Consider the following 17,348-nt stretch of genomic DNA (forward strand, 5'->3'; position numbering starts at 1 on the left):
TGTCCTGCACTCAGCTTCTCCCACATGTGTGATGATCCACTTCTCAACCCTATAGACCCTGAGACCTGGAGGGACTGGTCTTGGGTACAGCCTGGGCTCCTCAGTGGGCTGGTTGTACAGCCAGGCCAAGGACATGCCCTGCCTGTGGAGTCCCTCCTGGTGATGCTGCCAGCATCCCTCCCCACCCAGGGACCCCTTCTGCTGGACAGCCTTGCTCAGGAGCTTCCTGGTGTGTGGGGACCACCAGGCTGACATGGGGCCTTCACCTGCCTTGCAGGACCCCAGGCCTGGGGTCAGAGGCTGCGTTTGGAGAAGCTCTGCCTGCTCCCTCCAGCCCTGGCCTCTCTCGCACACCCTGGTGCCTTGCACCGGGTAGTCTGCCTCCTCTGGACGGCATCTTGAGGTCCTCACCACAGCCGCCCACGAGCCGGTAGCCATGGCTGTTTCCGTGGAGACCTCCCCCGCCAGGCCACTCAGGCTCTGTCCGCAGAAGAGCCAAGGAGGAGGAGGTGGATGGGCTAGGCCTCGGCGGGAGGGGCAGGGCCAGCACAGATGCCAGGCCGAGTCTCTGCAGCTCCTTGGGACACAGGTCCAGTTGCCCAGTCACCCAGCCACCTTCACCTATGTCCAGGGCACAGTGGGTACCCCTCGAAGCACCCAGCTTGGAGCCCAGACCGTGACACCCTTTAGTAGCAGCCTGAACAGTACAGCAGAAGCCCACCTTGGTCTGGACACGTGCACAACCTGACCCCGAGGACCCAGGAATGTGACTTATTGGGAGAAGGGTCTTTGCAATGTAATTAAGTTAAGGATCTTAAGAGAGGATCATCCTGGATCATCGTGGGGATTATCTGAGTAGGCCCCAAATCCAATGACAGCATCCTCATAAGACTCAAGAAGACACAGACATAGCAGACAGGGACAGAGCATGGTGACAGAGGCCAAGATGGGGGTCATACGGCCAGAAGCCCACTCCTGGAGCTACTGGGAGCTGGAAGAGGCAGTAGGGACCCTGGCCTGGGTGGATCTACTCACACCATGGAGTGTGCTTCTGGTCTCAGGCTAGGGAGTAAGTCTCTGCTCCCATACCAGCAGTTTGTGGCCATGTGCATAAAGCCACAGAACCTGGGGTCAACCTCTCCTGTCCATGGATTGGGCTAGGTTCCCTTGGGGCAGGGGCTTCGGGTGGAGAAGGTTTACTGCAGCCTTCCTACTCTTCATGCTGTTCCGGTCCTGACTCTGGGCCCCTCCCTCAGGGCCCCTTGGCAGGCTGGGGACATTCTGTGGGTACCTGAGGTTCAGGGGTGGGTGTCTAAGTCTACCTCTGTGATGGCAGAGGGGCCTCTGATCTGCTTGCTCCAGGCAAATGAACCCAGGGGCCAAGGGTCCCCTGCCCTGAGTCTGGCACCTGCATCTAAGCCTTGAAGGATTCTGGAAGCTGCAGGAGACCCCAACCTCCACCCCACCCTCACACAGTTCACCTCAAGTGGCCCCGGGAACCCCCAGAGCCCAGCCTCTGAGCTCCAGGAACTTCCTTCTGTCCTCGAGAATGAAACCTGAGCCACGATGGGCACTGTGCCCCACTCCTCAGCCCTGTGCACCAACCCAGCAGACCCCCGCAGTCTCACTGGGCCCCATGTGTCCCCTCCATGGCTGGGCAGGGTCTGCATAGGGCAGATGTGACAAGTCTGATAGCATTCCTCCGTTTGATCCAATCAGGCTGTGCGATCAAACACTTCATCAGGAAGTTGACCTGGGGAGCTCCTGGGCCCAGTCAAGACTGTACCAGTGGGCAAGGAAAGCCCAGCCCAGAACAGGGCCAAGGGAGGTGTGGAGAGGCCTTGGTGTGGGCACGTGAGGCCTGCATGGGTCACAGCAACCATGGGTGTGGGCCACACAGGGGTAGCCCCTTCTAGCACAATCCTGGTTCTCAGACCATGCTGGACCGTTGCTAAGACCTCCTGGCTCCTCTCCATCCCTCTGTGGTGCAATCCGAGCATCACAGTGTCCACCCCTTGGGACCAGGGTCTGTCCAGGAAGTCATGGCAGACGGCCACCATATCCAGGTGGCTATGGCTCAGAAGATGCCAGTTGCCACCCAGGCTGGTACTGGGGTAGCTGCTCAGGAAGGCCTCAGAAGCCTGGTCAGCAGCTTGGCTTTTGTGCTCCTGCTTACAAAACCCAGGAAAGTCTGAACAATAGGCCTGTGTTGTCTGGGCCCCTTTACTCTCAGATCTGAGTCCATCACCAGGGGGAGTGGGGGAGAGCCAACCTTGGCAGGAGGCAGACTGATCCAGCAGAGAGGACAGACCCCACCACCCCACAACTCCCAGTTCACAGGCCCTGCCCCAAGCCTTTCCTGTCTTGTCCCTGAAGCTCGGGAGTGGTGGTCCCCAGGAGGGAAACAGACCTTAGGTGGGCTCTTCAGGAGAAGCTTTGGGTTTGGATTTTTTAACCTGGCAAGGTGGTTCTGCTGGCCCTTACCTGGTTGGATAAGAGCACCACCTGCTAGGTGATCCCTGGGTGAGCCTACAGCCAGGGTGGTGAAATCCACCTGCCCATCATCCACCTGCCCATCATCCCTCTACCCGCCTTCCCTCCCTCCCTCCACCCACCCATCCTACCATGTGGGCATCCCTCCATCCACCTGCCCATCATCTATCCATCGTCCATTCATTCATATCAGCTGGGTGTCTACTACCCAGCAACCAGACCAGTTGAGCAAAGCAGCCCAGCCCTGTACTACAGGAGAAGGCAATTCAACCCCATAGGCACCTGCTAGCCATCTGGGCTACAATCCTGCTCTCCATGCTGGCCCTAACTGAGGAGTCCTACCTCGGTTTCCCCCACCAACCTCAGTAGGTCTCCTGGATGATCCTGGAGCCACCAGCTGCCTTAGCTTTCCCATTATGGGCAATGACTGGGTGGGGCTCCTTTTGGGACAGGACCTATTTCCATGCATGGCCATACTGCTGCTCAGTGAGATGACAGGGGAGGGCAAGACCTGGCCCTGCAGAACACCCCCACCAGGACTTCCTCCCACCTGCCTGTCCCTGGTTGAGTCTCTTCTAGCTGTCTCCTGTTCCCTCCTTTCCTGCAGCCTCCAGGCAGCCCCAGGGCAAGACCCTAGGGCTGAGCTCTTCAGGGAAGGTCAGAGCCCAGGATGAAGACAGACTTTCCATAAAAGGCACAGCCTCAGCTTGCAGAAGCCAGTGAGCATAGTTCCTGCCTGAGACCAGTGGCATCTAGGAATCTGGGTCAGGCCCTCTCCCAGCTGTGCAGAGCCTTCCAGGCAACTGGTGGGGGTGTCACAGGAGACCCCCAACAGCCAGGCCTCCACTCCTCCCTGGCTCCATCTCTCCCTCACCAGGAAGCCCTTTCAGGATGACCAAGGCAACTGTGTATTGAGGCCCCAGATGAGTTCTTTGTCTCATGACCCCCTTTTGCACAGGGACAAATACTAACCCTTGTTAGAAGTGAGGAAATCGGGGCTTAAGGAGTAAAGTCACCTGCCCAGGTCAACAACCAGGAGGTTGACTTCCCACCCAGAACTGCTTTCCAGTGGCCAGAGAAGGCCTAAGCCAGGTGCCTGCACATCCACCAGCAGGTGACAGGCTGCCTGCTGCAGAGTGCTCACCTGAGGTCAGGTTTCCCATGCCTCAGCTTCTTCCTCTCTGCCCTGTTTCTGCTTCAACCCTAGTCATGCTCTGGGGTCCAGCCCAGGATCCACAGGTCTAGGGTGGCCTCAGATGCAGCCCTGGACGGCCAGGGCTTCCTCCTCCAGCTCTTGAGGTCCGCAAGGACTCAGGAAGGAGCTGCCTTCTCACGTCCTCCACACTGAGCTGACGTTCCACAGACCGGGAGAAGCCCTGCCTTGGGGATGCTTTGTGCAGGAAGCTGCAGCCCATCACGGGTCCCCATGCTCACAGGGACCAGAGGTGGGATGCCAGACACTGCAGAGGCCAAGGGAAGGCTTCCTGGCCCAGATGGGGCTCACCCAGCAGTTGTGGCCAGGAACCTGGGGGAGAGCCTTACCAGGGCCCAGGGGAAGCCCAGGAAGCGTCTGGGCCCTGGGACAGAGGGCTGCATCCCCAGAGCAGCGTCCGGAGGAGCCTGCGGGACCACGGCGGGCGCCGAGGCTGGAGGGCCCAGGCCCCGGGCCCCATCCGGCTGTGCTCCCCTCCTGCCCCCACTTCAGGGAAGCGAGGTGGTGGGAGCGGCTCCTAGTCCAATGTTTGGGCAAAAGCAAAACATTCCCCAGTTTGGAGGGAGGGAAAACGGTAGGTCGGAGGTTCATCGCTCTTATGCGGGACACAGACCAACGTCTTGGATGATCTGATGACTCGCGCCCCAGCTGCGCATCGCGCCGGGCTCTGCGTCAGGCCGGGGCCGGAGAGAGGTACGAACCGGCCTCGGGACCCGTCCCGCAGTCTCCCGGCCGCTCCGCTCCCCGTCAGCCCGCCCTGTTTAAATATTTAATCCAGTTAAATATTAAACCTCTTGCAAGCCCCAATTACAGTCGGATCGATTCTCTGCGGTGGCTGTGCGGGCCCAGCTGGCGCTCTGCCTCCCCTCCCCCACGCCCGAGCCGCCGGGTGGGGGTGGGGCCTGGGGCCTGGGAGGGGAGGGGTGTGGGGAGGGGCTGGAGGAGGCCTGAGGGGGTCCCGGAGGTGGGAGGGACCTGAGAGGGGAGGGCCCTGGGAGCTGCGGGGTCGCTGGTGGCGGAGAGGAGACAGGAGAGGGTGGGTCCTGAAAGGGGAGGCATCTGGATGGGGGTACTCATCTGGTGGGGGAGAGAACAAGGGGAGGGACCTGGGAAGAGGAGCCCAGCGGGGGGTTGGGGGGCGCTATGGGGGCGGGGGAGGGTCCTAGAGGCGTGGGGTCCGAAGGAGGAGGCATCTGGAAGCGGGAGGGGCCTGTAAGGGAGTTGGGGGGCGCTGCTCTCTCCCCTCAGGTGGTGACCAGAGCTCCGCTGGCCTCTACCTGTGAGCCAACCCTGCAGAGATGGCTGGGGGGAGGCAGCATGATCCTTCGGTTCCCCAGGGAGTCCACCAGCAGGCACAGAACTGAGCCTGGGGTGGGGTCCTGTTGGAGCCACTGGAGGGGACCCCGAGAGATAAAACTGTCTGTTTAAAATTGGCTTCCCAATCATGAGATAGTTTACGCACACTGTAAAGTAGGAGAGATGGCACCCAGCCCAGCACCCACTGCGGAATCCACACAGCATCCCGTGGCTGCAGGTGTTTGTAAATTTAGGTAAATGGTGCCCGCACCTGATGTGGCCTTTGGAGAGCTGTGGTTTTGGCTCTTGAGGTGTGAGAGTCACCCATCAGTGCCGGCATGCCTCTGCACATCAGCAACCTATGAAGTAGGAGATAAACCACATGTGGCCAAGCTTTGTAGCCAGAAACGAAATATGCGATGCTGTTGATAGTAAGTCGCCCCATCATCTTCCTTTTGCTTTGCTCTTGTCTCACAAGGCTGCAGTGTGACCACAGCGCGAGAGCAGGTTGTGCCCCGAGCCACTAGCTCTTTCCCCAAGTGTGCTGTCACTAACCTGATCCCTGAACCACTGTTCCATTTCTCACACTGCTAGGAAGGATATTCATTAAACTGACGCTTCTTTAGATTCTAGCGCTAATTGCAGGTTTACATCATTTACTTTAAGCGGCTGTGTCTGATGAGCCGCTGGCTACTTTCTTGAACACTGGTTTGGGCTTCTCTGAGCAGGCTTCACTGAGGGTGGTACCACCAGCAGGCACCTCCTCCATGGCAGCAGGACTTCTCTCAGGCCAAGCCCAGCTGCAGGGAGACTTCTTTTCCACTGTGGGGTCCACCCCACTTCTGCCTTCTGTCCCCTAGTGTTCTAGTGATTTTAGTGTGACCATGAGTCCTGAGATCTGGCTGAGGAAATTTCCTTTGAAATTGGCTTGGTTCCTCCTGGCTTTCTATTCAGCCACATCAAATTTAGGATCACCTTAGCATGTGCCAAGAAATACCTGTTGAGGTTTTTGCGGAAATTACATAGAAGGTGTGGGTTACCTTGGGGACGGATGCCATCCCCACAAAATCAAGACTTCTGAGCCTTGAACACCACGCTCCTTGCCCCTGGGCCTTCTTTCCGTAAGTAGTTCTTGCAGCCAGAGCTGGGGCCCTCTATGTCGTGAGGTGTCTGTAGCTAAGCGAGGGCCCTGGGCTGGGGGCCACATCTCCCTGCATGCTTTGGGATGTCGTTCCACTGTCTGCTGGCCTCTCCTCCTGATGTTAGTCAGCTGTGTGTCCACCTGCTGCTCCTCACACCCAGGGGCGTTCCTTTCCACTGGGCACTGAAAGCCAGCCTGCACTCGGCACGCGCAGCCCCACCTCGCTCGGCCTCCCAGTGCAGGGGACGTTCATCCTGTGTGGGATTGTTGGGTTTCTGGGATCTGAGGATTCGTGTTGCTCATCGATTTGGGGAAATTCTCAGCCATAACACTTCGACTTCTGCCTCTCTCTCTTCCTTCTGCAACTTCTCTAGAGCAGGGCTCACGGCACTTTCCTGGAGAAGGCCAGGTGGGAAGGCTTTGTGTGGTCTCTATTCAGCCCTCAGCCCTGTGGGTCTAGTGTGGAAGCTGCTGCAGACCTGTGTAGGTTGCTGGGCAAGGCTGTTCCCGTAAGGTGCTATTCGCAGAAGCAGGAGGTGGGCCCTGGGTGCAGTTCGATGGCACCTGTTGAGAGGTCCCTTGGACCCTGTGGTCCTTCCTCCAGATTGCTAAGCTCTTTCCTACCCTCCATCTCTAGATGGTGGTTTTGCCACCTTTATCTTCCCATTCACTAATTCTCTTATTAGCTATTTAAGCCACCCGTTTGCTCTTTGGTTTTTATTCATTCCCTCTCCCCCATGGTATCTTATTTTTCCCTTCAGAATTTGGATTCTCTCTTTTGTTTTTTAAAAATGCTTTTTAGTTGTGTACGACACAACACCTTTACTTTAATGTGGTACTGAGGATGGAACCCAGTGCCTCCCGCATGCGAGGCAAGCGCTCTGCCACTGAGCCCAGTCCTGGCCCCTCTTTTCTCTCCTGACCTTCGACATGCTCCTTCCAGCTTTTCCTTTGACAGGGCATCCACGCAGACCCTGGGACGCACAGCAGAGCTCTAGGGGACTTGCTCCTTTTGAGTTTGACTCCATGGGAGAATCTGGTGGCCCAGCTGGAAGATGGTCCCTCTACCATCCTGAGATGTCACTAGCTGGGACCAGTTTCTCTGGACTTCTCAGCTGGAGGGTTTCCAGCCCTGCAGGTGTGTGGGTCTGAAGCTGTGGAGGCCAGACAGACAGCTTTCAGGGACTCCTTTCCCTCCCACCCAGAGGCCAGGCAGATGGATGGTGCCTGAGAATGGATCTCTTCTGGCTGCCCTGCCTCCAAGGACCAACTTTGTGGGAGCCCCAAGTCTAGTCCTTGATCCATGTGCTCACACTTACCAGCACCCAGCCCCCGGGGGATGCCAAGCCCACTGCCTGGTTTTGCGCCCCCTTGTTTAGGCCTGTTGAAGATCTTCCTGGTGAACTAACCTGCATAATGTTTGCTACATGGCGTTTCCGGGTGTTACTTGGGTGGACTTGCAGATTAACCTTCTTTTTTTTTTTAGATGTTAATAGACCTTTATTTTTATTCATTTATTTACATGTGGTGCTGAGGATTGAACCCAGTGCCTCACACATGCTAGGCAAGTGCTCTACCACTGAGCCACACCCCAGCCCTGCTGAGCTGCAGCCCCAGGTTAACCTTGTGTGTCTGCTGTGCCTGGAAACACCCGCGTACACCCCTGCAAAGCCCTGAGCCCAGATTCCTAGCTGCAGGTGTGGCCCCATGGTCAAGTGTGTCCCCGGGACTCAGCGTGGGCTCCATGCTTGTCCTGGCAGGGATGTTAGACACCAGTAAGACTGCTGCCCGCATTCCAGCCAAGGCAGAAGAGAGAGAAGGAAGATATGGGTCCTGGCCATACAAGGAGGCTTCCTGCCAGGTGGCCGCAGGCAGCTGGCACCGCCGGAGGAGACCCACACATCATCCGACAGCATTGGCCACCCAGCTCCAGGCCCTCTGACAAGGCCAGAGACGGGGCTTTGCACCCACGTCTCTGAAGGACCCTGAACGGGGCCAGGTGTCCACGGGCAACTGGCAAAGGGAGGGCTGAGTAGTGGGAGGAGCTCTGGGCTGGACTCGGGGTTGCCTCCTGGTGGTCAGGGAGTTGGACTGCCACAGCGGGCAGGGGCAGGACCTGGGGCTGCACGGGGTGCATGTTGCCCCCATCCTAACCTGTGAGCGTCGCCTTGCTGGATGAGGGGTCTTTGCAGGTGTAATTGAGTTAAAGATTCTCAGTGTAAAAGATCACCTAAGTCCAGTGACAGCGTCCTCATAAGAAGAAAGGAATGGACCACCCGGGGACGCAGGGAGGGGAGACCCTGTGATGAGGCGGGTGGGGTTGGAGCCACAGCCCAGGACACCAGGGACTGCCAGCCAGGCGGGGGCTGCGAGAGGTGGGAGGGAGGTCTTCCTCCAGAACCACAGAGAGGACATTTCTGTTGCTTTAAGGCACCAGGTGCGTGGCACCCAGTGCGGGACGTGAACACAGGGAGCCTCTGAGAGGCCAGTGTGTCCGCACCCTCACTCATGTTGGAGCTGGGCATCTAGGTGGTCAGCAGCCCTGAGGGGGCGTGACTGCTGTGCCCACTCCACAGAGGGGAAAACTTGGGCTCAGGGGTCAGCACCTTGCCCTTGGTCACTGGGACCAAGCTGGGTCTTGAACTTGGGCCTCTGGCCTCCCTCAGAGCCCTGCAGCTGGTAGAAGGAGGCTCGTTCTTGTGATTTCAGGTTGGAGGCGTGCCTGGCTACTAGAGGCACACGTGGCATGCTGAGAGGGACGCACGGGCTCTGAGGGCATCTGAGGAGGTGAGGGGTAGGAGCTGCCCACCTGCCCCCAGATGGGCACTGCTCTTGGGCCTTCTCTGGCTGCAGTGTGAAGACCCTTCATGCTGGGGCATGCTCCCCTTGCCCACCACCCACCTCACCAGGGTCAGAGGCCCTGTGGGCACAGCCCTCCAGGCTGTGGCACCAGGCTGGAGGGAACCAGGTCCTCAGTGCCCTGGTGAGCTCCTCCCTCTGACTGGGCCTTGGTGTCCCCATCAGGGAAACAAGGGTAGGCTTAGCACCCAGAGTACCAGCAGGCTGGGGGTGGGCAACAGGGAAGGGTGGGGCCTGCAGATCCCAGGGCTCAGCTGTCCCAACAGGGAGCAGCCCTGGCTGGCTGTGGCTGCCTGCCAGGGTGTGGCCTGCAGCGGGGGTACCCTCTGGTGGCCCACAGTGGGGCTCTGTGAGCACTACCCAGGCCCTAGGGTACACACTGAGCCCCATGGGGTCCCTGGGCCGGGGGGCCACGCAGCCACTGCTCTGAGAGTCTTGGACCCAGCCTCCTGGGGTCCTGCAGGCCTCACGCAGGCTCCTGGGGCAGGCCAAGGCTGTGTCCCCCCCTGCAGGAGAGGGATCAGCTCTGGCAGGCGAGGCGGGAGACAGTGCAGTGGGAGTCTGTGGGTGGTCTGGGACTAAACCGCTGAGAACTCGCTGTGCTGTGTTGGAATCCACAGCCAAGGCGGCCCGCAGGCCGGCAGGCCGAGCTGCGGAGATGCCGCAGCATCGGCCTCGGCAGTGGGCTTCCCTCTGCCCAGGGGTCCTCACACTAGCCTCTTGGCGGACTGCCTTTAGTGTTGACATTTTCACCTGCAGTATAACACATGGCATGGAGCGTCCAGTTCTTTGAAGGGGGTCGTACTCGTTTTAAGCAGCTTTATTGAGGTGTGTCGATGTCCAGTGAAGAGTGCGCCTTTACAGTTTGACATGAGTATGTGCCTGCAAAACCATCGCCCCAATTAAGACAGTGGACCCCTCCCTCCCCTGGCCTGTCCCAGTAACGACTCACCCGCTTCCTGTCCCCGCGGTCAATCTATGCTTCCCAGTTATCTAAACAGAAGTCTGCAGTCCACACTTGCTTTCTGGCTTCTTCCACTCGGCACAATCGCCTTGAGCATCGCCTGTGTTTTGTGCCAACTCTGCTGGTCCCTGTCCTGCCGAGTGGCCGCACACGGGCACTGACCTTCGTCACCACTGGGAGGGAGTGTCCCTCCAGAAGCCCTGTTCAAACAGTTGGCAACCTAACCCAGCTAACCATAGAGATAAAAACCATCCCCAGGGGAGGATTTATGAAAGGGACCGGAGTCAGAGAGTAGCCTTTCCTCCTAGCGGGCCTGCGCCATCTCTGCAGCCCTGGTCCCACTGACCACTGATGGCAGCTCCAGCCCCTCCACCTGCTGCCAGGGTTGTGCCATTGTAGGTCCTGCCTACTGGTCAGTGTCTATGACAAAACCAGGCTGTGAAGCAAGGCTGCCCCCAACCTGCCCAGCTCCCATCCTCGGTGCCCCTGGGAGTCTGCAGGCTACTCCATGTGACAGTGCCAGTCCCTCTGCCTCAGCTCGTCCCTCAGATGGCACCAGGCGGCAGTGGTACCTCAGGTCAAGCCCATGCCCGGAGGCCCTGAGTGGCCATCTGCTGGTGCCAGGGTAAGCACCTGGCCGGGCCCTGGGGGACCGGGGGGGAAGGAGCTGGGGCTGTGCGTAGGATGCACCCTGATGGTGAGTCGCCTTCTCTGGACTGCCAGGGCTGGGGCGCTGGGGGAGGCCTGGAGGGTCCCAGGGCATGGGGTGGGAGGCTGCTCAGGGACCGTTCACAAAGGACACCTGCTGCCTGGAAGGACTCTGATAGAGGATCTGCCTGGCCTCAGCCCTTGATGCCAGCAGAGGGGGCTGAGCAGGGCTGCGGGGCGGGGAGGGAAGGGGCCCAGCTCTGCCTCTGCTCCCCCATCACGTGTCCACCTCCTGCCTGGCCTGGCCAGATGTCACTGCAGAGGCAGCCCTGGATCCCCAGGGTCTCAGAGGCCTCAGGGACCCCCAGGGACAGCCTGAAGGCTCTGCTCCTCCTGGAGTCCCCCACCTGAGGGGCCCGCCTGGCTCCCTGAGGCCCCTGGGGGTATGTTGAATGCCCTCCCAGCATTCAGTTCCAGCCTTCTTCCTTCCCCACGGCCTCAGGGAGCTGAGAGTTACTTAGAGAGTACAGTCCATGTTCACAGAGCACGACCACCCCCACAGGAAGCCCCCTCCCCGCCCACGCCTGTCCGTGGCTGACTCATTTTGGAACTTTCACGTAAATGTCACATGACCCTTGTCCCCTGCCTGGCTTCCTTCACAAGGCAGAACACCTTCATGGTTCATCCATAAGCCAGTATTTGCTTCCTTTTTATGGATGAATACTATTCCTCTGTATGGATAAACCACAGCTTGCTCTCCTGCTTGTCTGTTGGACAGTGGCTGTTCCTGCTCTCAACTGCTGTGAATGGTGCTGCTACAGACGTTTGTGTGCAGGGTTCTGTGTAGATGCAGTGTTGGCCCCTCTTGGGGGAGGGTCCTATGGTAATTCCATTGTTAATTGTTTACCAATTCATAATCCCTTTTAATTTCATAGAAAAAAATTTTTCAGGAGAGAAAATTTAATTCTCAGGGCAAGACACTTACCCAAGACCATACAGTCAGAAAGTGATAGAGCTGGAATTCGGATGCAGGCCTTGTGAGAGCCCAAGAGAGGTCCTCTGCCTGGCCTCCATGGCACAGCCTGCAGGAAAGGGCCACCCACTCTGGCCAGGGCCTCCTCACAGTGCCCAGGGCCAGACCTGGGGGAGGGGGCTCAGCTGCCCCCCAATGTGTTCAGGCTTTGGCCAAGGTGAGAAAGGACAAGGAAGGACGCGAGACCTGATAACATGGTGGCCAGATCTGCAGATGCCCCCAAAGGCCAGTCTTTCCCCTCAGCATGAGATGAATGGATCCATCCTCACTTGCTACCATTAACAGGCTGAAATCATGTGATGCTGAAACTTGTGAAATCATGATTGCCAAGTCAGGACTCCAGAAGAGGAAATGTCCTGTGACCCCAGGTGGAGTCCCCAGGCAAGGGCCCAGGTCATCTGCCAGCTGGCCAATCACCAGGACCCCTGCCCACAGATGCAGTCACCCCGCTCCTCCCAGCAAGGATGTGGGTCACGGATCCCTCAGAGTCTTCAGATGCAATCACAGCCCCCGGGGCATGGGGTCAGAGAGCATTTATTAAACACCAACTGTATACCAGGCATCAAGTGACGGAGGCCTACGGGTTCCCTCCCTCCAGATTCTTGTGCTGCAACTGTGTTGCAGAATGCAGGCCTAGAACTTCTGCTGAGGTGGCCGTCTAGCTTTCAGAGCACTGCCTAGGGCATCCACAGCCACCCACCCCGTCCTGTCCCCACCGTGACCTGAGCTGGCCGGGGCTGCCTGGGCTCCAGGAGGTGCTCGCTTGCCCCTCTGGTGTGCTTGCTCCTGGGCGATGCCCTGCTGTGTGGTTGGCATCTGATCCCAGATCCCTGTACCAGAACCCTGCCCCTGCTGGCTGGTGTCAGGTGATTGGCTCATGAGGGTGGGGCCATGATGGGACCCTGGCCCTTGTAAGGGAAGTGAGCACAGCGGAGAGGCTCAGTCCACTGAGCACCAGCACCTCCGTCTGGGCTTCCAGACAGTGAGGTGCCCCGTGCCGACCTTCCCTTACTGTGGCCAGGACAGATGGGGATACGCCACACCAGGCGCTGGCTGTGCCATGCGTGCCCACAGCCATGGGTACTGGCTTCTGCAGCACCAATGTCCTTGGGGGAAGTCTGGCTCCCCTGAGGCTGGGGCCCTGCCACCTCCTGCTACCCCCCAGTAGGTCTCCAGGTAAAACACAGAATGCCCAGTTGGATCTGAATTCTGGATATAAACATGTTTCTTAGTATGTTTCAACACACAGGATGTACTTAAAGTTATTCATTATTGCTCTCAGATTCCAAGTTAACCAAGCAATCTGTACTTTCATCTGCCAAGTCTGACCCCACCTGATGGCTTCTGTGAGTACAGCCCAGTGTGCCCTTTCTGCACCAGAGACCCCAGGGAGGCCGAGGCTAGGCCAGCCCCCTTTCCACCTGGATGCTGTCCCTGCTTCCCGTGGGGTCAGGAGGCAGAGGAGCCGGGCCACACACACAGAGGGGCTTGCCCGGGGTTGCCAGGGTGCAGGACGCTTAGGACATGCCAAGGACCAGCGTATGTCACACTGAGCCTGCCCAGCAGGCACGACTGAGCTTGAGGAAGGTAAGCCCATCAGGAAAGCACCCCTCAGCTTCTTGCTCTGTCCTGGGGACTGAGGGAAGAGCAGGGCAGCTAGTCCACCGGTTTCAGGTGAGCCAGGGCAGGTGCAGACAGAGAGAAGGTCAAGGCCAGTGCTGGAGTTGCCCTGCCACCTGCCCTGGAAGCCAGTCCCTGCAGAGTCCCAGGCTGGCCTCCAGCCTGTGCACCAAGGAGGTCCTTTAGGCCTGGTTTCAAAGCAGCTGGGGGCTGGGATGGCCCCTTGGTGACTGGTCAGAGGGTGACAGCAAGGACACCAGAGTCAGCTAGGAGAGAGCTCCCCCGGGCAGGGGCCACCGTGGCAGCTGAGTCTCAGGCTCTGCCAGGACAGTTCTGTCCATCCAGCCCTGGGTCCAGCTCACAGCAGGCCAGCCACTGGGCCAATGACATGTGTCCCCTTGGTGCCACACTGGACCCTGCTGCCCTGGGTCCCTCCTTCCTGAGAGGTGACCAGGCTGGAATCTAGGAGCCACCAGCCAGAAGTCCAGCCCCAGAGGAGTGCGGGCCCCAGACTGCTCAGCACTGCTAGGGAGAGGGGCTAGGAGTGGGACACAGGCCCCAGTTCTGCTCTTGTCCCTAGGGCACCTGGCTGGGGACACTCACCCACTGACAACTCCTCCCTCCTCTCCCAGCCCTGGGGTCAGCTTGTCTTGCATGGCTTACTCCTCTGGCGAGTATTTCCTGTCCACCCACAGGGTCTGGCTCACACCTTGTACAGCACACATGACAAGGTAGCCAGCCACCTGCAGAAAGCCACATGGGGCCTGGAGACAAACCATGCCCAGTGACAGTGAGGCAAGGGCTTGGGAGGCAGGAAGCAGGGCTGGCAGAGTGTTGGTTCCAGAGGCCCCCAAGCATGGGGCCTGCTGAGTGGGGGGAGCTGGATAATTGAGGGTGGGGCCGGCGCTGAGGGCCTGGCAGCTCACCTAGTCTCTGGGGGTCCGTGGACCAGAGCGGGCAGGTGGGAAGGACAGGCAGGAGAGAGTCTGGGAGAGAGTCTGCACCAGGCTGGGGCCTATGGGCCTCCACCCACAGGGCCTTGGAAGGATCTGGGTATGTAGAGGGGAGGGCTGGAGAGGGAAGAAGAGTCCACATGGGCCAGATGGGGGGCCACGGGGCTGCAGTGCATGTGGATGGGGTGCCCTGGAGCAGAGGCTTGGAGGGTGGGGGATGCTGAGAGGCCCTCTGAGCTGAACAGGTGCCACAGCCTGCCAAGCTGGAGGGGCCCAGGGGCCTGCAAGCCTCCAGCTGACCACTGACAACCAGGTGGAGAGGCTTCTTAGCCCAGGACCCAGCCACACACCTGAGTGCAGAGTCCTCATGCTTCTTGCTGGCTGAATTCCTGGTCTTTTGTCCCCCCAACAGCTCTTGTCAAGCGAAAGTTCTGCCCTGGAAAGCGAAAAAAGGAAAGCAGCGAAAAAGCAGAACCCTATTTTCCAGAGGCCTGGAGGATTTAAAGCACATCTGAACAAGCTGTATAGTCGCTTAAGCAACTTCAACACCAACTTCCACCTTGCCCGCACTCCTGCTCCAGCACCCGCCCCGCCACGTGCACGCCACTGGGCAGTTCCAAGGCTCAGCATCTCCTGCCCACTACTACCTGCTCTTCATTTCCTCTTGATGGCCACTGTGTCCCATGGAACTGGTGGCCTTGCTGCAGCAGAGTGAACTTGGGTCTCAGCTGCATTGTCTTTGACTGATAGGTGCTCCCGTGCAGCCAGGGTCCCTGTCCAAGGCATGCAGGGTGCCATGGGACGTGGAGCACACAGCCTGTGAGGACAGTCCCCAGGGCTTGGTGGAGTGGCAGAGGAGGGTGACTGGGAGGAGGACTCCCCCCAAGGCCCAAGGTGGTCCTGCTGGTCTACAGCCAGCCACAGGGTGCCTGCTGGCCACAGGCTGAGTTAGACTGCAGATACTTAAAAAATAAAAAACGAATGTTTCAGAAATCCACAACCCTTTGCCTTCTACAGACAGCCGGGGGGCAGAGTGTGACAAAGGAGGGTGACAGCTGCTGCATTCAGAACGCCATGCAGCTCCCTGCATGCCATGTCCTCTCTCCCTGCCCAGCCCACTGTGGCTGATCTCTGGATGGGTGCCCCAGGCTCTCTCTGGGTCCTCCCGTTCCCCAGCACTCTCCTGCCTGCCACAGGACCTTTGCACTATGGCTCTCAGTGCTGGAAAGAGACCTGTTCCTCTTCTGGCCACTCTTTTGTCTCCAAGGAGGCCTCTCCTGGCCTACAAGCCACTTAAACTGGGGTGATAAATGTTTTCTTCCACTGTCCATGCAAGGATTTGTGGCCTGCCAGACCAATGGAATGAAGCTCCCTGGGACAAGGACAGGACCTATAGTGTTTACCACAACTGTACCTCCAGCTCCACCAGGGCCTAACACACTGTCCATCCCCAGCTAATATTTGTCCAGTAGATTACCAGCAGCCTCAGCCTCTTAATGGAGGGGGCAAAAGTCAGGCATTCCACTGACCCTGGCCAGGACCCTGCTTTGACCGTGTGTCTGCCCCATTTGACTGAGCTCCCTCCAAACTGTGTCCGAGGACCTGGACCCTGTGGGTCCCTCTCCTCATAGCTGGCATCTTAATTGCTCTTTGAGGACCTTAATTACCACCAGCAGCCATCCACTGCTAAGTAGTGGCATTAAAATAGAGTAAATGTTTTACTTCTCTTGAAAAGTTCACATACACAAAAGGAGGTGCTGCTGAGCTGCGAGCAGCCAGCTTGCCTGGACCTGCACCCCTGCGGCCATGGATCCTGCCTCTGTCCACAAAACTGCATCCTCCCAGGCCCACAGCAGAGTTGTCCCTGCATAGCAGTTCCTGCTGGAAACCCCACTTCTCTGCAGCTCACCCAGCTAATGAGAAGCCACAGGGCCTGCCAGGGCCCCTCAAGTCTGGGGTCCCAGGGCGGGCCTTGGCCTTCCACCCACACCAGCTGGTGGGGCAACCTGGAACCCTGATCTTTGGAGAAGGGGAATCTTCCAGTACCTGGGCCTTGGGGGTGAGCTACAGAAAAAGCAAAGGAGCCCCACTTTGGCTGGAATGTGAAGTAATACACCACAGGACTGGTCCTTCTGGGGAAGCAAAGAATCCTTCAGAGCCTCAGCCACAACTGGGGAGCCAGGAGCCTGGGCATCATAGGCCCTTCTCTGTTGATGTCCTCCCACCCGCATGGGTCTTGCTGTCTCCGGCATGTGAAGAGGCCACCTCTTCCCTACCAAGTAACGTGCACCCAGGGGCCTGGGACAGAGGGCCTTTGGTGGGCCTGGTGGGTGGGGCCTTGCTGGTCCGGCTCTGGAAGGGGTGTACCGGCAGGCCCAGCTCGGTAGGCATTCCTCTAGCGAGACTCCTGGAGTGCCTTAGTCCACACGCAGGAGGGGGATGGGCACGAAGCAAGTTTGCGGAAACTGCCCGTGCATGCGTGCGGAGGGAGAGCTAGGGATAGAGCATCCCCGGCGCCCCCATGGACACTTGGCCGTGAGCCGAGCCCCACGCCGCCCACGCGCGCCAGCACACGCGCTCGGGCACACCCAGGACACACGCGGCGGGGGAGGGGCATGCACCGCGCGGTCACGGCCACAGCGCACCTCCCACGCCCGCCGGGCCCCGCCCCCTCCGCCGACCCTCGCAGTAGGGGAAGGGGCGGTGCGCGAGGTGTGGTAGGGGGGGCAGGACTCCGCGCCCCTGCAGTGGGGGGCGGGGAAGGACGTTGGTGCTGCTCCCCGCCCGCCCCCCGTCCGAGCCTCCCCGCGAGCGCCCCCTGGTGCTGCGCGCCCCGAGGCCGGAGGGTGGGGGGACCGATAGGGGGCGAGGGCGGGGCCCACCGGCCCCCGGGACCTGGGGCGGGCGAGTGAGGGCCGTAGCATTGCGGGGGTAGGGGGTCTGCGGGTGGGCGTCCGGGGTGGCAGCACGGCTGGCCCTCCCGGCGTCCCCGTCTCGTACCCGCAGGGCGCCCCCTGCCCTCCTCGGCCCCGCCCCCGCCCCGCCCCGGCCGCGCTGGCCCCGCCCCGCGGTTGCCCCCGCCCGCCCCGCCCCCCGCCTGCTTCTCACTCCGAAGTTTCCTGCGCTGA

The 17,348-nt window shown here is 59.5% G+C and overlaps 1 long non-coding RNA gene across 1 annotated transcript; it reads left to right on the plus strand.

Moving 5' to 3' along the window:
- The first annotated feature begins 10,226 nt into the window (after positions 1-10,226).
- Positions 10,227-15,030, plus strand: LOC306649276. Its single transcript, XR_013760616.1, has 3 exons — positions 10,227-10,663; positions 13,160-13,234; positions 14,633-15,030. It is a non-coding gene; the product is annotated as an uncharacterized lncRNA (long non-coding RNA).
- The last annotated feature ends 2,318 nt before the right edge of the window (positions 15,031-17,348 follow it).

This window comes from Sciurus vulgaris, assembly GCF_902686455.1.
Source record: "Sciurus vulgaris genome assembly, chromosome: 18".
NCBI classification, from domain to species: domain Eukaryota; kingdom Metazoa; phylum Chordata; class Mammalia; order Rodentia; family Sciuridae; genus Sciurus; species Sciurus vulgaris.